Below are 19,452 nucleotides of genomic sequence, written 5' to 3' on the forward strand. Positions count from 1 at the left end.
CGTCTGGACGAGCACGTTCGAGGAGCATGTACAGTTTAGTATCAATAATAAAAGAAAAATCGCATATCTCTTTAGCGTCGTCTTCGGAGAGCGGCCTCGTCTGCTACAAGTAGACTGACCGATAGGCACATCCATCAGTCCGGTTTACGCGCAAAGTCATTGCAGAAAAAATGTGCAAACTTCTTGAAAACACCTTATTAATGATCGTTATTTCCCAGTTTGAGAAAAATTGTAGTCTGCTACAATTGTAGTCTGCTACAAGTAGACTGACCGATAGGCACATCCATCAGTCCGGTTTACGCGCAAAGTCATTGCAGAAAAAAATGTGCAAACTTGTTGAAAACACGTTATTAGTGATCGTTATGGGCTCCGTGCGCTGCAGTTTGGCGCGCGCGAGTGGCGCCACCTGGTTAACAGCGGTGGCGAAAGGCGGACGCAGCCAACGCAGCTGTCTGGTTCAGTTTGCAGTGAGCGGGGCGAGCGGTGAGGTGTTTCGTCCGAAGGCGAAAACAAACTTGGATAATTATGGGTGCTCTACCTACTGCTGTGTTTACCCAATGTCATAACAGCTATAAAAACACTGCAGTCAAGGTACCGAATATATTTAAACGCTTTTCTTGGACATCGTGCATGCTAGCTCATGCACAGAGGGTATGCTGGAAATGAGTGCACTGTGGAATTAAATTCATGAGAGTGAACTGGGGAAGGGTTTACACCGACTGGGGTGTTTCGAACGTGACATCATTGGTAGGAGCTGCTTGATGTCTTTATGTAGAGGGAAGGAATTCGCTCAGTCAGTCACAGGACATGGTCTACGGTGAAGTTCTTGGAGCTAGCATCTGAAGTTTAGGTCTTCGTTTGTTATGCTCATCTGTGGTTCAGCGCGTCAATTTTGTTTCTAGTTTTTTTTTTCGTGCGTGTGTGTATGCAGTGGGAGCGACATCGTACTTCTGAGAGTGCTTATGTCGTTTTTCACATTTTTTCACCTAAGCTTTTGTGTATTTATTTGCATCATTTTATTTCCTTCAGTGCTTTAAAATTTTCTATATTTGTTACATTTATGAGATCTCAAATCCTGTTCTAGACGAATAAAAAGAAAAATAGAGAGTGGTTCAAATTTCTCTCTATATATATTTCTTGGATTTCACAACATCACTAAACCCTTAATTTTGGGAATTCATCTTTTGAATTTAATTAGGTTTATCGTCCCAATGCAAGGAAGACTATAAGGGGCGCCATAGTAGGAGGTTCCAGACAATTGCAACCTTTTGGGGTTCTTTAACGTGCACTGACATCGCGCAGTACGCGGGCCTCTAGAATTTTGCCTTCACCGAAATGCGACCGCCGCAACCAGGATCGAACACGAGTCATTTGGGTCAGCACCTGAGCACCATAACCACTGAGCCACCGCGGCGGCCTTTCTATAGTTAAGTATTTACCAAAAGAGAAATACGACCAAAATAATTCATGTATTTGGTGTCTTCATGAAATTCCTGAAATTAAAGTCCCGTGGAAGATACTTAGCAAGAAACCCATCGTCTTTTTGTATGCTTAGAGCTATGCTTCTCTGAGAGGAATACACAAAGTAAAGAAGTGTCGATCCTGAAGGATGTAGAGCACTATCATCTGATATATATGTGTAGTAAGGTTGCGTTTTTCGCATTTATAGCCGACCATTAACATAGTCGATGTCACAGTGGATGTAAATTACATAGCTGATTTCATTATTTGGGTCAGAGCCTTGTTTCTCAAACTGTAAAGGTATTTAATTAATCTCAATAAGCTCAACTGCGCTGCCAGATATTGCAGTGCCGCCGGGACTGCAACACAATCATGGTTGCTCGGAATCGGTGATCAGCCCAACCTGAAAGCAATTGAAACGAAATGCAGCATTGGTGGCGTCAAGGGTTTCAATGCGTTGAAATCAGCAGAGAAGCAGGCGTTGACTTAGAATGGCATCGCGGTCAGTGCGCGTCTGCAATGGGGCCGGACTGGCGCGAACGCATCGGGCATGGAGGAAGGCGCAGGGCCAGTCTCGAGGAGGGCGCGCGCGCTCCCCCTTCGAGAGACCGGCCGTGACTGAGCGTCCAGTTAACGCGGCGAGTGCCACGAGGCGGCGCTGGCGATGTGGTCGCTGCTGGCGCCACCATACCAGCGCACGGAGCCCATTGCGGGACGCGCCCTATGTCCGTGCATAATATATGCTCGTGCCGCGAGAAAATGCACTGCTTATACAACTACACCACCGTCGCATTTTAAACGTTGTGCTTCCCGGCTAGAATGTGGCGGCGCACTTTCGTTTACGATTGCTCCACGTAAACATTTTTAAACGCTGTTCCACTTTGCTCTACCATTTCGCGCACTCGGACGACGAAAGCGAGAACTGGGGACAGCGGCGAGGCACGCCTGTTTCGGTGCCACCGGCATACCATCGGTTCGGGAGCATTCTTTCCCGCTCTTCACCCTCCCCCTGTATGGCGAACATTGGAGCAAAGCACTCCGGCGAAGCACCGTGGCACGGTTCTCAGTAAAGCACCGAGCTCCCCACCCGCGCGTCACTCGCAAACGCCCACAAAGGCGCCAAAGTCACTGTCCGCTTCACAGCATCGCTGCGACGCCTGAGGACAATCCACCAACGCACCAAGAAAGCATGCGTGGCGCGTAGAAAGAACAATAGTGGGCATCGGCGCCGCTCGACCCGGTCTGGCGTTCCCACGCCAGTGGTTCCCCATGCCAATTCCGCGGAAATATGAGAACCTGCCTGAAATGGAATTTGTGCATGAGTGAATTTGGTACGATATAGTTCACATTCACCACATTTCCAACTGCATGCTTTTTACAAAGCCGCAAATCGTGGTAAAATGTAAGCTCATTATCCAGGGGTTCACTCACAGCTGGGGGAATAGGAAATAAGTAAATGATTGGTCTTTATTGACTTGCTTTAGAAGGGTTAGGCAAAAAAATTGGATTTACAAGAACACGCCAACTAGGACAGCCACGAAAAGAGCCTATGCCTTTTAGTACAGTCATTGCTAATGCAAAAAAGCCATAATCATCATGCTTTAATAACGACTGTATATGTAGAATTGGGACAAAGAAAGTAGGGGAAGATATGAATTTCAGCGGTGTTTGGCCTAAGCTCGTCATGTGATAGACATGCCTTTGTTGGGTGCATATGAGAGCTTTGGTTGTTTGCACACCAGTAAACAAAACAGAACACTTGCAGCTTTGCAGGAAGATTACACATGAGAATGGACCATTTGCCGAAATCGGTAAATCAGCTTCTCCGCAAGACTTGTTTTCCAACCAAAAGGTCTCGTTTCCAGACGACACTCTCGCATTCTTTGTGGAAACGAGAAGAGTTCAGTTCTCCTTACTGAGTAGACTCGGGAACGTCGCCAGTTTACTTCAAGATGGCCCTGATAGAGCCGTCGAAAGAGTACAGTGGTGCAGTATAGAAAGGGGGATTGCAGCCAACCTCCTGTAGCACTGCAGTAGAGGCTAGGCAGGAAATAGAAGGAAATGGGCCATTGCTCCTGTACTGGCAGTAGTGAGGTGCCTCATACTGAACATTCAAAAAATTTTGTGCTGCACAACACTGTCACTCCAAATTCCTTTCTCCCCCCCCTCCCCTGCACCCCTAGCAAGAGCAAAGAACAACCCCCTCCCTCCCCACAGCACTGTGACGAAGGACAGTCTCCTTCCTTTTCCTGCCTAGACTCAGCTGCAGGCAGAGTGCGACCATCCGGAGTTTTCATTCCCTCGAAGAATGTGTGTGTGCCGTCTCGACGAAACGTTGCCATCTTTCACAAAGCAGAACTATAAGCTTCTAAAGTGTAGTATTCTAAGAATTAACAATTTTTTGCAAGAATATTCGCTCTAAAAAGCGTGTCTGTTAAACGCAAAGGATAATTTTCCACGGTTAGTTATTTGGCGGCATAAGAGGAAGTCCTCTCTCGCCATGACCGAATTCGGTACTTGTCTCCTTTTCTGCGCATTTATTGCGATGTACAGTTACCATATTTTATTACAGGATACACTGATTGCAAAGCAACGCTTCCTTGCAACATATAATTTGCGAGAATTTGTATTTCGGCAGTCGTAGTCATTCTTTAGGGCCAAGCCAAGTGCGCCTTGCTGTATTCCCGGCATTCCCAAGGTGGATGAAGTGCTCTTTCATAGCTCTTCCAGAAACTCGCATAGACGGTGGCGCCAGCTTTGTGATATTTAAAATCTGTATTCGTTCAACCCAGCTTGACAACCCAAAAATAATATGTCAACCTGGTTCCTAGAACTAAGCTCCAACTAGCGTTTTTCTCTGCGTGCTGCCTCATTTAACTTGAGTCACTCTTTTAATGACGATAGCGATTTCTTCTAGAAGCACAGCATCAAGTAATTGCATACAGTCGCGGAGCTAACTACTTAACTATGCATCCATACATAACTGTACAGTTGTTTGACTTAAGAGAAAGTTGAAACCGAAACAGCATGAGAGAAACACTTGATTACAGATTATTTAGCAGTCATAGGAGAATACCGCATGGTGATTCGTGTGTGGTTTCGTTTATGAAGTTTACTTTTCCAAAGCGACTCAGGCTGTGAGGGATGACGAAGGGGAAGGGAAGCCTCTGGATAACATCGAACACCTGGGATTCCTTAGCGCGCGCTGACATCGCACTTGTCTGTGGCATTTCACCTCCGTCAAAATGTGAGCGCAGAGGCCGGGATCGAAAGCGCGCTTTTCGGGTCAGCAACAGAGCATTCATTTTAACCACTCTGCCACCGCTGTGGTGGTGATCCATGCTTGGTAATGCCTCACGTATCGGTGCCACGAAGAAACGGGGGCATAAAAATTAAGGGTCTGTACTCCTTTAACTGTCGGCGCGCGCTTAGGGCATTTACTCGATTAAGTACATTTCATCTGTCCTGAAAATGTCATGTTCTGGCAATCGCATCAGTTGAGCGGCGGCAGTACCATCACTGCTGGCAGCACGCAGATCACGTTATGTATCGCACTGTAGCCCAACCTTGGACATCGTAAATATAGCAAGACAACGCAATTTTTGTAAGGAAACTTGCATTATCGTCAGAGGGCACCATCTTTGAACTTCATTACTTTTTGAATGGCGATAAGACTTCCGTGCACAAGCACAGCTGTAGGTTCGATCCTTCGTGAATTTATTATTGAAAAAATGGACTGTTCTGCAGTCAGGCAGGTTCCTCTCCTCCCTCCTCTATTTTGTTTTCCTGTCGTCCCGATCCAGCCAGACCACACCGAACATTCCGATTACACAGTCTTGCCTAATTTATTCACATCTATTCACAATTGCGGTGACACCACTCTGCCGTCGGGATGCGGCCTCTCGTCTCCCGCATCCACCACCCGTCTCCGCCGTTCTTCTCGTTCCTCTCTTCCCGGTCCTCCTTTCCAGCTCTCCCTCGTCCTTGCTTCCCCGCTGCTCCCTTCGGTCTGTGAAGGCATCTTGAGCTGGTTCCCTTAATCCGACGGTCGTTACGAAGGCGGCGCGCAGACCGTGGCCTTATCGGGCGACAACCTTCTACGGCGTATTTCGCAGGGCCAGCATTTCGCCCCGGCCGTCAACTTCCGCCTCCTCGGTCAGTGCACGCGGCCGTTTCTTGGGCGCACATAATCGCGGCGTCCTTGTGGCTGCCGTTCATCTTCGGGCCTTCGCCGTCCGCCAGGCGCCGGCCTCCCTCCACAATGCTCGGGGGGGGGGGGGGGGGGGGGGGTCCTCTCGTCCGCCGCCGCTGAGCGGCAAGCACAAACAAACAAACAAACACAAATTGCCGACCGTTTCTTCTGGCAACGTTCGGATACAACGCGCGCCCGACACGTGCTTTGATAAAAATGTCACGATAAACTGCAAATGAAACTTGACCCTGTAGTAATACCACACGATATATGTGGTATATATGTGGTACACCACACGATATATGTGGTTGTAATACCACATGATAAAAAAACAATATTTCAGCTGTAAAAATTAATATTCGCCGGAAAATAAAAACGAAATATCCCTTCTGAAATAGACATCGAAGAAAGTCCGCTGAGTAGTCGGAAATCGAGTGTCGAAAACACTCCAACCGCAAGGGCTCGTACTCTTGACGAAGCGAGTGTCCCGCATGCAGCTTTCCGCTGAAACTGCGCGAGACAAACGAACTGTGCTCGCAAACTAGATAGGAAGTCACGCACCCGCAATGCCTTCCGCCTCGCGAGTCGCTTCTGGGCAATGTGTGAAATTTTCCTTAAACCCATAAATTGAGCGACGCAATCAGCGACAGCGGCTGCCCTGGCTATCGTGTGTGGCCATCACGCGTCGCGTCGCAGAGAATTATCGCCTCATGCGGTTAGCGCTTGATAGCGATGCACCTAGCATAACGTATCGGCACGAATACAGAGTGCCGAGTGTGCAGTAAACACGCTGTCGAAAAAGCCGCCCGTCCTGAAATTCGTTTGAACAATCACAGAACTCATGCTAAATCTATATATCGAATGATCCCTAACCAGACGCGTTAATGTGAAAGAGCCGATTCATTGCAACGCAGATAGCTGTCAAAGTGCGGAGTCAAAAGCGTTCACGAACGTAAGCAGCGTGCGTTTCAATTTTCTTAAGACATGTAACTGGCGCTGGTCGCTGTCTGCTCTTCTACAGCGAGAAATACATTTTCCATCCAAATGCCGACGTCTGTCCAGTTTGAAGGCCCATCCACCCACCACCCCTCACCGCCGCCTCTTCGCCATCGCGCAGCGCCAAGCACCCCCTCTCTCCTTGTCCGTTGGTTTGTCACGGGCCTCGTATTCTGCGGTCTGACCGGCAGCGGCTGGGCGCCTTGCGCGGTCAGCTAACCCATGCAGGTGAGGTGTCACAAAGTTCACGCCTGCCCTGTTCTCCTCCTACTTTGGCGGCCCAGATAGCGAAGACGCCTCTGTTTTTCGAAAGCATGTCGCGGCGCGGCGATGTTGGCCTCGTGCAGGAGGGTCATTCAAGTAAGAACACTGTAGTCAAGAACTCTCTACCCCCTACTCGTATTGTCGCCTGGACGCAGTTTGCTCTGTCCACGACAGACAGGCGGCGCCACTAGGATGACCGCCACTTGTGGCCTTCGGAGCAGTCGTTAGCATCGGCGCGCAGTGCGAAACGCTGCTGTACAGCTTGTGTACGAACGTCAAGCGACTCTGAAGCAATCCGGCTGTGATACGGATGTCGTGCGTGTTATTGAACTAATATCTAGAGCTAATAATGTCCCTGTGGTCTAGTCTCAGAAAAATAGACGCACTTTTTACATGTGGGAAATTTCGCGACACAATTGCCGCCGTCTTTCGAGGAGCTGTCTCTCCTTTCTATTTCTTTTTGTTCACCTTTTCCGCACCGCTCTCCTTCGGTCTTTATCTCCCAAAGTCCCTTCCCCGTGCAGAGCACCATGCCAGAGATTTTCAAACGCCGGCTAAATTCTGTGTTTCCATTAGGGGGTTTCTCTCATGATATAATCGGTGCTATTTTGGACCTTTGCAGCAAGTTCTTCCTGTGCGTCGGCGCAGTGCTCACTAAACTGTCGTGCGTACTTGGCGCTAGCACGGTGGAAGCGGCAACGGAGCTTTTGCAAGAGTCATCAGAGGAGGCGCTTCGACATGCAATTCTCTCGCCCAATGCAAAGCTCTAGAGGTGCGCTAATGCACGGGACAGCGGTGAAATTTATCGAGGCATGTATATTTCCGCTTACTCCGGCTGGCTACATCTTCGGGTGCTCAACTCCGGAGCAGTTTTCAGCTTTACTTAGCAAGAGAGCACAGTCGAACGTCGCCGAGCTTCTGAAGGGGCCCTTGAAAAGCATGCATATTTATCTTTTGGGAGCCAGAATGTTGACGGAGGATAAACACCGGGCATTCGGCCGGCGATCACACGCACGCTCGGTTGTAAGTCGCGTGCACAGTGCTGAGCAGTGAACGTTCTTAATAGTTGTGAACACATATTCCTCCATTTGGCAAATATAGCGAGCTCTAATAAGCAAGCTTTCAGGCATTGTCCCGCTTGTAATGTGCTGCTGGGCCACGAGCAGTGCGGCTTGCAGTACATTCGAGCGGATGCGGGCGGTCTGAACAAGACGAGCAAATGAGCTGGTTGAACCAAGCATTTTCCAGTACCAACACGCTCTATGCGCGCTCACAGTAAAGTTTTTGTGCCGTCCGACAGCTCGTTATGCACAGCGAGATCTTGCCGCCGGGAACGAGCGCGCCGGCAGCCGTCGGAACGGGAAGAAGGCCCGAAGGCCGGCGATGGCGAAACGGTCACGTGACCAAACTCGTGCGCCGCCGCTCCTTCTCTCTTGTTTCGACGGTGGCGCTCCCTACGCGGAGCGGATGATTCCTGCCTCTCCTCCCGAGAGGTGTTCGTGCTTGTCGATGACGCCGTCTGGCCACAGCCGGGCCCACCCGCCCGCTTCCTTTCGACGATCGCCAGGAGCACCGCGCCCGCCCAGTGCCGTCCGGCGCCCATCCCCAGCTGCTAGGGCGCCCCTCGCCCTTCTACTCGTAACCCTCGCCCGCCGGGAGAGCCTCTTCGCGCCGTCGTCGTCAGCTGCAGCAGCGGCGGCCCGTGTTCCTGCAACCCCCCAGCAGCCGGCGCAGCTGACTGCGATGGCGGCGGCTCGTTCTTCACCACCTCGACGCCTGCTGTGTGGTCCTGGACGCGAGCGTGGCTACCCTGCTGCCCTCCGGCCTCCCCGACGCAAACAGCCCCTACGCTCCGCCTGAAACGGTGGTATTCAGCGTACCCCGCCGCGCTGCTACCGAGCTAGCCGAGCAGTTGCCCTGGAGAAATCGGTGCGTGCGGACGTGAGTGAGGTGGCCCCAGTTCGCCCGTGTACGCAACACACAGTCAGCCACGCAACGAGCACCCACACCCCGACGCTCCCTGCGACCGGACCTCGCCACTTCGCAGCTAAGCCACCGTTTGTCCCCACTCTCGTCGCTCGCTGTTCCGCGTCTTAATCTTCTCTCGCGTAGCATTGTTGTATGGTAATGACCCTTATGTCTTCTGTGTGTTAATGTCAGAGTTTGCGTCCGAATTCTGCGCTTGTTTTTTACGTCGCGCCTCTGTACGGACCCCACTTTGCTGCGCTTGGTTTCGTGACCTATCGTTGTTGCTCTCTGGCCAAGTGAAGGGGTTTATTGCTGAACTTCTGTACGCCTCACCAGCGGATAATCTGGCGCGGCCCCTATCGCCGGTCGGCAGTCGAGCCTCATCTTTCGCACGCGGGGTGGAGAAGTTTGTCGCTTCCCTCCCTCCTAAATTACGGAGAGTGCAGGGGTGGGCAGGTTGGCCCGATTAATTATAATTTGGGCGCCAACCAACCACCAAGCCGCCCACAATGTTCTGACAGAGCGCGGCAGCCAGCAACGATTCCGCGCGGGCGCCGGAAGCCGGCAGAAAAGTTTGGGATTGCTCATGTGACCATGTTGGCGTTCTTTTCGTCCAGCCGAGAGAGTAACCCGTAATGATGGCCGAAGAAGGGCGATTCTTTCGGGATACAACCAACTCGAAATGCCAGGGGCGTGAGCTCAGCGACGGATAATTTGAAGAGATCGTTACAAAGTTGGCACCGCATTTTGCAGGTGAGGACGAGTTGCTTGTCCTGCTCTCACTTTTTCACATTCTTCGACGAAGCACGTCTCGCGTAGGCAGCTCTGTCTGTACCGCACTCCCGATGCTCGATTCGTAAGGGAGCCGGCATATAAATGTGCTGGTGCAGTTTCAGTTATGCGCATGCGTTCTCGAGCCAGAATCCACGGCCCAATTCAGCAGCAAAGCTGTTTCTGAGTTGCACACGACAATTCTTCGTCCGACGTGTTCATGGCCAAACGCACCGGTGTCCGGGGCTGTGTACACGCAGCAGCCGTGCGCGAACATGACTGCGTCCTGGGACTGCGGAACTTTTTTCCGAGGGGGGGAGCAGGACTTCGAGCTTATTTTTTAATTTTTATATATAACTCATTTACATCATATAATTTATATTTTTATTTTTCACTCCGGAACATATCTTAAGTGGGGGGGGGGGGCAAGACTTTGAGCTTATTTTGTTATTTGTTTAATGCTCATTTACAAACTTTTATATTCTTACTTTTTTAAATTTTTCTATGATGAAATGTTCATGCAAACTCTCACGTTGTGGTGACGACACTCCCGCAGTCAGGAAGACAACGAAAAAGCGGCAGCGATCCGTCATCCGGCTGGCGTAAATTAAATGGCGGCCAGACTGCAGTACCGGTGTTGCCAGACTGCACGATACATTTATGGTCCGTTCCAATTCTGTAGACGTCTAGTGACACGTCTAGGAAGCTGTCTACATGTCCATATATTGGATGGATGGATACGGCTGAACCCTTTACATCGGGCGGTGGCTCAAGCCACCTAGCCATGTCTTGTGAAATTTTACTCCTGTCTTGCTTTTAGCCACCAATCAGATAACCTTCGCTTGGTTACTTCTAACCTCTTAAAATCCACTTTCCCTTCACTATCCCTTAACCCCAATGCCTTGGGTAAGTCAGCCCCGCTGCCTTCCACTGTAGGGTGAAGCCCTTTACAGAAAAGTATCAAGTGTTCAGCCGTTTCCTCCTCCTCTCCGCACGCAATGCACAAAGTGTCTATCTCATGGTACCTCACTCTATACGTCTTAGTCCGCAAAACTCCAGCCCTGGCCTCAAACAACAAATAGCTTCCACTACAATTATCATTGATATTTTCTTTGACAATTTCCTGTTTAAAGGTCTGGTATGTTTCCAGTGCCGATTTCGTCAGCATCCCTGTTTTCCACAAAGCTCTCTCTGTTTCTTTAACCTTTTTCTTAACCGATAATTGCTGATTTGCCCCCTTACTGCTGTCCAGATATTTGCTTGTCAATTTTCCAGTTCGCTTTCTCCATTTCGTGTCAACATTCTTTATATACAGGTATCTGAAAACTTTCCTAGCCCACCGCTTTTCCTCCATCAATCTCAATCGTTCCTCAAATGCTATCTTACTGCTAGCCTCTCTGCTCTCGAAAGACGCCCATCCCATATCACCATGTACCCCCTGATTTGGTGTATTGCCATGTGTTCCCAAAGCTAACCTCCATACTCCCCGTTGCCTAATTTCCAGCCTTGCTTGAACATCTGGCCTCATACACAGGACCGCATTTCCGAAGGTCAGGCTAGGGACCATCACCCCTTTCCAGATCCCTCTTACCACCTCATACCTATTGTAATTCCACAGTGCCCTATTTTTCGTGACAGCTGCATTCCTACTAGCTTTGTTCATTACATATTTTTCATGCTCTGTCAGATACTCAACACTGTTATTTATCCACACCCCAAGATACTTGTACTCATTCACTACTTTTAGCACGAACTCCTGTATTCTATGCTCGCCGCCCTCTTCATTAAATATCATGACTGCAGATTTTTCCTTACTATACTTGAAGCCTAATCTATCTCCCTCTGTACTGCATATGTCTAACAACTTCTGCAGGTCTTCCTTGTTGTCAGCCATTATCACTATATCGTCCGCGTATATTAGTCCCGGTAATGTCTGTTTAATCAATTCCCCTTGCTTGAAAAAGGATAGGTTGAAGCCTAGTCCGCTCCCCTCTAGCTTGGTCTCCAACCCTTGCAGGCACAACATGAACAACAAAGGGGACAGAGGACATCCTTGTCTAAGCCCCCGCTGTATCTCTACAGGCGCTGATACATTTTTTTCCCATTTTATGAGCACTCTGTTACCTCTATATATTTATCTTTTAAAAGATTAATTACTCCATTTTCCACATCCAATGTGCCCAGTATGTCCCACAAATGCTCCTGAGTAACGTTGTCATAGGCTCCCCTAATATCCAGAAATGCTAGCCATAAGGGGGCCTATGTTCCTTTTCCGCAATTTCTATACACTGTGTCAATGAAAATAGATTGTCCTCCAACCTCCTTTGTTTCCGGAACCCATTCTGTAGTTCCCCTAACACCCCCTCGTTCTCCACCCAAGCCTGCAGTCTATCCTTTATAATCTGCATCACCACCCTGTAAACCACAGATGTCACTGTTATGGGACGATAGTTACGTCTGCTTGGTCCCCCTTTCCCTTATATATCATGTTCATTCTACTTAATCGCCATTTATCGGGGACTTTCTCATCCACTATCATTTTGTTCACTACCTGTGTTAATGTTTGCTTGGATTTTGGTCCTAACTTCTTTATCAACATAATCGGGATACCATCTGGTCCTGTTGATGTGCCACTAGGAACCTTCTTCTCTGCCTTTTCCCACTCTCCTTGCTCAAGTGAAGCTATTGCTGTAACCGGTCTATCCTCCTTGGATAAATTATGTACCACGTGCTTTGCTGAAAATTTTTCCGTCATCCTTGTTCCTATGTGTTTTATTGCTTCATCCCCTTCTAGTCGAATACCCTCACCTCAACTGCTCACGCCGCCTCGCGGCGTATAAATGTAACTAAAGCTTATGAACAGTTGTACTATAACTTTTCTCTAACTGAGCAATATCGATCATTAAAAACGTGTTTTAAACAAGTTTGCACATTTTTTCTGGAATGGCTTTGCGCGTAAATTAACCGGACTGGTGGATGCGCCTATCGGTCAGCCTACTTGTAGGAGACGGGGCCGCTCTCCGAAGACGACGCTGAAGAGATATGCGATTATTCTTTTATTATTGATGCTAAACTGTAAATGCTCCTCGAACGTGCTCGTCCAGACGGTCCTGTAAGCATAAGAAAGAATACGAAAGACTGTAATCAATATGCGCGAAATGCGGTACGGCTAATATACACTGCAACAGGAAAACACATGCGTGCCATTAAACCTGCTGTTTGCCGTACGTGGTACTCGGCGACGGCGAGAAACCTAAATACGGCAGCGATCTTTAATCCTGCAAAGACTAAAATCAATTCGCAACATGCCGGCGTGTTTGTTCTGAGAGTGTAGAGATAAAAAAGAATGTACGCGAAAGAGTTGATATAACTAATACAGCAACAGAAAAACACATTTGTTAACCGTCACGCCAGTCGTCTTAACGCCCCTCGAGGAACCAAACGACAGCGACGAGTATTAATCTCTAAAATCAAGGTGCTAATTAAGATCTGCCATCGTAAGATGCCGGATCACGTGAACAGACCTACAGGGCCCGCTCCTGTAGCAAATCTCTCAACCGCACGATTTTCTCCTGCGTGATTCTGCTAGGAATCGCACGTCCACGAAGATTAATTAGCCACAAGTTTGCGTACCAAATAACAATGTAATGACTCACTTTTTTTTTTCCTTTCCTATACTCCGGGTACAGTCCGACGCCCGCAAGAGCACGACTCGCTCATCCGCGTACATCAGCTCCATCTTTAGACAGGAAGTTGGCCTGCATCGATGTAGACTTCGGCGAAGCAGTTACAAGCGTTTGCGGGTAGGTTGGCTGGAAACGCTGATTGGTCAAAAAATGTGACGTCACGCCTGCACGTCATGGTCACGTGACTTTTGTTGACGTCATGTCCGGTTGGGGACAGTCTAGTTAAGCTAACTGCGAAGCTTATTCCGCATTGACTATTCCTGCCGAAGAGGCTCCAGGGAAGTTTCCTGCCCTGTCTGAGTTTTATTCTGCTTATTTGTTTACTTGTTCTGGCCAGCGGCACGCGAGAACAGGCATCTCCGCAAATCCTCCACCGTCTATTTGTGGACTCGCCGCCGCTCTGCCTTGAGGGGCGCCTATTCTCGTCCCCCCCCCCCCCCCCCCCGCTCCTCGTTTTCCTTTCTTTTCTTTTTATTTTTTTTCTGCCCGCTCCCCGCGGCTGCTCGATGGACAGGGGGCGACAGCCAGCGACCAGACTCCTCTCTTCGACTGAGGGAAAGTAGGGTGGTCATAGGAACAGACGAAAAAAGAGGGGGGGGGCAGAAAGGAGAAAGCGGAGGTTAGAGACAGCGGGGGCGGAGAGGGGTGAGTGGTCCGGAAAGAAAAAAATAAGGGGGGGGGGGGGGGGGGCGCCGACAAGAATTATTATTGGGGGAAGCTTCCTTCCGTGGTAGCGAGAGGTTCGAACACGAGGAAAGAAAATATCATAAACATGAAAGCAGCAAGAAAAGAACAAAGAAACGGAAAACACCACTGCGCGCATATGCCTCAGAGCGCGATGCGCTCCCCGCGGGTGCGGCTGTTAACAGTTAAAATGTTACGGCGGTGGTGCGGCCGGCCAAACGCCCCTTATACCCCTGTCACACGGGCACTCTAAAGGCACTTTGAACTAATGCTCCTTTACGCTCCCAAAGGAGCACTACTTCAAGGGAGTTCATCCGTGCTACACGGTCGCGGAACGACCTTCGCAAGAAGTTTTTAGCGCCCTCATTGGCGAAAAGCTTTATTAAAATTGCACTGCACATGTAAATACAGAAATGTCACAGTTTTTTAGTAAATTAGTTTTATAACCGTATTATGTTAAAGCAACGCAATTTTAACTGCAATAATGATATGATTTTCCAAGTACAGAGCATAACATCACAGTGCTGGCCACACTGAGCCCAACTCGCTCAGTCTCGCTCAGGCCCAGCTTCGTCCTCCGGTTGTTCCCTTTGGTTCTTTTACCCCTGCGATCGTTGTTTTTGTGGTCACGTTTTTCTGGTGTGCCTTGTGTTCCGCGGTCTCCATCAAAATGAGGGACGATCCACGCGACGACGCGAGAAAACATGGACGACATGGCGGCATATTTACCGTGGCTACCGTGACGCTCGTATATCTGGAACGAGAGTATGGCGTGGTGAGACTGCCACAAAACAAATGATCTTATATTTTAAAACACCACTAATCTTATGAAGTGAATTTATAAAATGAAAATTGAACGTTTCTTTTCCCAATTTATTTATGGTGTTAACTCGCTAGGAGAGAGAGTACTCCCTTGAAGCCTCAAAGGACGAACTCGAGCTGCCTTGTTTCGAAGCTCCTTTGAGCTAGGTGTCCTTTGGCGCGTCCGTGTGGCAGCGCGCGTTCGTCCTTAGAGTAATGGAGCATTAGTTCAAAGTACCTTTAGTGTCCGTGTGACAGGGGTATTAGAAACCCGATCCCGCAGCCGGACGCCGCAAAGCGCAAATGTCTCCGCGCTGCCTCGCGTCAGAAGGGCGCCTCCGCCCCGCGTTCCGTAGCGGAGACAAAAAGAGGGCTCCTTCCTAGAAACTGAGAGAGAGAGGAGAGTAACAGTAAGAAAATGGGGAACGAAGGCGCGAAATCGCCCAAGTGTCCGCTATTGCAATGGGTTACTGTCTTATATGGAACATCGCGCTCTACTATCGGCAAAGCAGGAAAAAAGAAATAAAGAAAAATAAAATATATAAAAATATATAATTTTGAGGGGGGAATAGGCAATATACTTTGCTGTCACAACTGTTTTCTATGGTCATGAGCAAGAAAGAAAGGCAGGGGGAGGAGAAGGGCGGAATGTGGAAGCAAGCACGCAAATTGGCATAACCTCGGGCGATGCAGTCGGGGTGCTGTGAATTTCAATTTCAGTAGGGCTAGGACTATGACCTCTGAAGTGTGGAGAGAGTACCAGGGTTTTCATTTATACCGACCTGCACAGTATTAAACTGATATATAAAGTATGATTCTCGTTGCTCACGCTCACGGGTATTTTGGAAGCCGCTCTGTAGCAGCGTAACTTTTAGTTTGTGAAAGTCGTGACCTTCCTGGGAAAGATGGTTCTACAGGGGGAGGAGAGGAAGAGATCTGGTGTGCGCGCGGTGGTTGTTGAATCTAATTTGGAAGGAATTCTCGGTTTGGCCAATGTATTGCATGTGACAATCACCACACTCGAGCATGCATACTACGTTACTACTGTCACAATTCAAGTTTTCACGGATGGAGTGTTTGAAGTTAGAGTGCGTGCTTTGAGCTAGTGTGGTTGTCCGCATGTGCTGGCTAACTTGACATCGAGTCTTCCGGCAAGGTAGGTAACCAACAGGCTTTCCCTTATGGAGAGCAGAGTGAACTACATAATTATGTGTTTTTTTTGGTAGCCTGTTGGCAGTCTATCGTTCTGTTCGATTATGTTGAAATGTTTTTATTTAGAATTTTGTTGACATTAGGAACATTGCTTGCGAAGGTTAAGACGAGATTAGAGCAGTGTCATTTGCGGTTGCTGATGGGGGATCCCCAAACATTTCGTTGCGACTTTTTGCTTCCGCTTTCCTAATGGCATCATCAATAATAGAGGCCGCGGATAGCATTGCTCCCTCAGAACCTCCCGCATACGGTTAGAATTTTCTTTGAAGTCTTCTGGTCGTGAGCAGATCCGTTTGAATCTGATGGCTTGGGAATATGGAATCGAACTTTTGCAGTGGCGTGGGTGGCAGTTCTTGTAATGAAGGTACTGTTGTCTATCCGTGGGCTTTCTATAGACACTGGGGATTAAGCTACCCTTTTCCACTCGAACTGAGACGTCCAAGAAATTAATTTGACTGGTGGAGTAAGTGTGTGTGAAACAGAGGTTTGGATGTATGTCGTTAAATGCTGAAATAAACTGGATGAATTGGTCCTCGGTTTTCGTCCATACCATTAATATGTTGTCTAGGAAGCGTTTGTAAAAAGCCGGTTTTGTTGGGTGTGAGCGGATAAACTCCGATTCAATGCTATGCATATATATGTTGGCATAGCTTGGCGCCATTTTCGTTCCCATAGTGGTACCACTCGTTTGTAGGTAAAAGGAGTTGTAGAATTCGAAAGAGTTGAGTTTGAGGACCAGATTAGTAAGTGCAGCGATGGAACTTTGGCCAGGAGCATCAGCGCTTCTGTGTTTTCCATAGGATGCGACCAGAGCTCGGATGCCATCATCATGCGGTATGTTGGCGTACAGAGACAGTACATCAAGGGTAACTATATATATATATATATATATATATATATATATATATATATATATATATATATATAGAGAGAGAGAGAGAGAGAGAGAGAGAGATTTCATTCATTTAGACAGATTTAAGTCGACGTTTCGGACAGAGCCTGTCCTTTCTCAAGACTGAAGTTACAGCGATCTTCCTCCCCTTCTTAAGGAGTTTGAATTGTCCGCCACATGAACAGAGCAACAAGCAATCGGATGCTGAAAAGAAGGTGGGCACAAAAGAGAAATACTAGAAAAGGAATAAAGAGAAATAAAGAGAGAGAGAAAAACGCGATGTCGCCCCTGTTCACCGAGCAGTCGCGGGGAGCGGCAGGAATTGTCGAAATCGCAATTCTTCGCAAGTTCGCGTAACTGAGCAATATATACCTCTGACAGGCTCACCAGGGTCCTGTAAACATATCTTGAACCGCGGTGGCGTTCCGTCGTGGCTGAGAACAGACGGTCGCAAGTGTTGAGCGCGGTTAGAAACGCATCTTCGCCTTTCGTAACTTCACTTAATTGAGGTCTCCTTCGTTTTTAAATTGCGCTCGTGGCGGGAGGCGTTCTGGAACGACGCTGACCTCCGACGCCGCGCGATTGCAGAAGCATCTATAGCTTTGCGCCGGGATGCAGGAAACTCAGGCGCCAGACGCCTTTAAGTAGGTAGAAAACAGTGCCTTCCACTGGTTCCATGGTATTGGTGGCTGGCCCGGGGTTTTCAGGAATGTACGAGGGGGCGTAAGATCCCGTGAAACTCATAGTAAAGGTTTACCTCGTCGGCACGTTGTTGTATTGTAGATGCAAGATCGAACGACACACCGGAGCGAGCGATGTCATGCTGACGCCAAGTTTCCTCCGACCTCCACCCCCCCCTCTACTTTTCCTGCGTCACGTATACGTGGTGTCAAGCAACATCCATGTGACTGAAACTGAAACTCTGAAGAAGAGAAACTGAAAGCAAGAGAATTGAATTTGAAAATAAGAGAAGAGAAACTGAAACTGCCGCATAGTTAATTACCTGATGGACACAATGGTATCACGTATTGCTTAACGTCTTCATAAAACCGCTGTTTGTTCTTCTATAAGATTAGCAGCATTAGTATATGTTTACTATTAAAGACACCCAGGTAATGAACAGGATTTACCAACTTAAGTAGTGTTGGTTCTGGTGTAACACACGAATAATTTATAGGCATGCCTTTGTATATACGCCAGAAATCAAATTGTGAAGCAAGCCTTGAAACTGCCTGTGAATTTCTCATAAAAAAAGGAAAAAAAAATTATCCTGCTTTCATAGCATGCGTGTCATCTATATCAGATGTGACTGTAATCTTGAGCTATAACTTGAAATGACCCGTACTAGCTTCCATCAAAAATCACTTTAATTATTCAACAAACCTCATAACTTATTTCTGTCACGAAAGGAATGAAATGCTTCACTTATATCTCATTGCTTTGGTACAGTCATGGTTCATTATGCATTGTAAAATCTGATTCACGAATATTTTTGTTACTTGTTGCACGGTCTGTTCCTGAAATTCAGCACATCCACCTGTGTTGCGTTCCCGCGTGGATTTCTTTTTTGTTAATTGAGTGCAGGTGAATAGCCACCGGATTCTTTGCCGATCGCCCAGTGTGGATATGTGCCATCTTTTCATAGGCTAACAACAACAGCAACATTGGCCACGCTATCAGCTTCCGCAAGTTACGTTCACGCAAGCTCCACTTCAGGTTGACTGAGGAAATATCCCGCAAATAATTTCCTAGAGACGTCCTTTTTTTTCCGTGAGGTCAACGAGGGGTCAAATGACAGGCCCAAGCAGTGTGAGGCAACTTTCTCTGTTCATTCTAGAGACGCAAGCTTACACTGCAAAATGAAACCTTGTCTTTCTGTTCCAAATGAAATTTCATTTCATTTTTACAGAATGCAAGTTACATCCTAGAGAGATGCAAGAGCTAAAAGCTGCTAAAAAGCACCTTGACTGGGCCCAAGCGCCTCTGAAATGGCAGTACACGACAAACGCACTTCTATAAAAAAAAATATGTTTACGTATACGTATAAAAAGCATTAAAAATGTTTACGTGCTCTTAACGCAGCGCTATCCACGTTCTTTTATTGATGACGCCATAAGCAGAGCTTCAAATCTGAACCGTAGTCAAATACTCCAGGGGCACCGAAGAGATAACCGAAATGATTACACTACAAACCTTATTCTCACATTTAACAGTAACGCACCGAACATAAACAGAATTCTTAATAAGCACTTTAATATACTCCAGCAAAGTCAACGACTATCGAAAATATTTACATGCGCACCCCGCGTGATTTACAGGCGTGCCAAAAACATTCAGAACCATCTAGTCCACTCCAAGGAACACAAAACCCCAAAATATGGATGCCAGCCCTGTGGTAAAGGTCGCTGCAAAGTTTGCAAGCACATGCAGACTACATGTTCCGCAACTAGTACGAGGTCAGTTTTCCAGCATTCAATCAACGGCAAGTTTGACTGCGACTCATCAAACATTATTTACCTTCTTGA

General features: G+C 47.9%; 1 protein-coding gene across 1 annotated transcript in view; it reads left to right on the plus strand.

The window, feature by feature from the left end:
• The first annotated feature begins 8,424 nt into the window (after positions 1-8,424).
• The window catches only part of LOC144115762 (uncharacterized), a 78,786-nt gene continuing 67,758 nt past the window's right edge, over positions 8,425-19,452 (plus strand). The window contains exons 1-2 of the mRNA XM_077650262.1: positions 8,425-8,970; positions 9,499-9,634. The gene's annotated coding sequence lies outside the window, so the exon portion shown is untranslated. The remainder of the gene's footprint in view (positions 8,971-9,498; positions 9,635-19,452) is intronic.

The sequence above is a fragment of the Amblyomma americanum genome, chromosome 1, assembly GCF_052857255.1.
Source record: "Amblyomma americanum isolate KBUSLIRL-KWMA chromosome 1, ASM5285725v1, whole genome shotgun sequence".
Taxonomy (NCBI): Eukaryota; Metazoa; Arthropoda; class Arachnida; order Ixodida; family Ixodidae; genus Amblyomma; species Amblyomma americanum.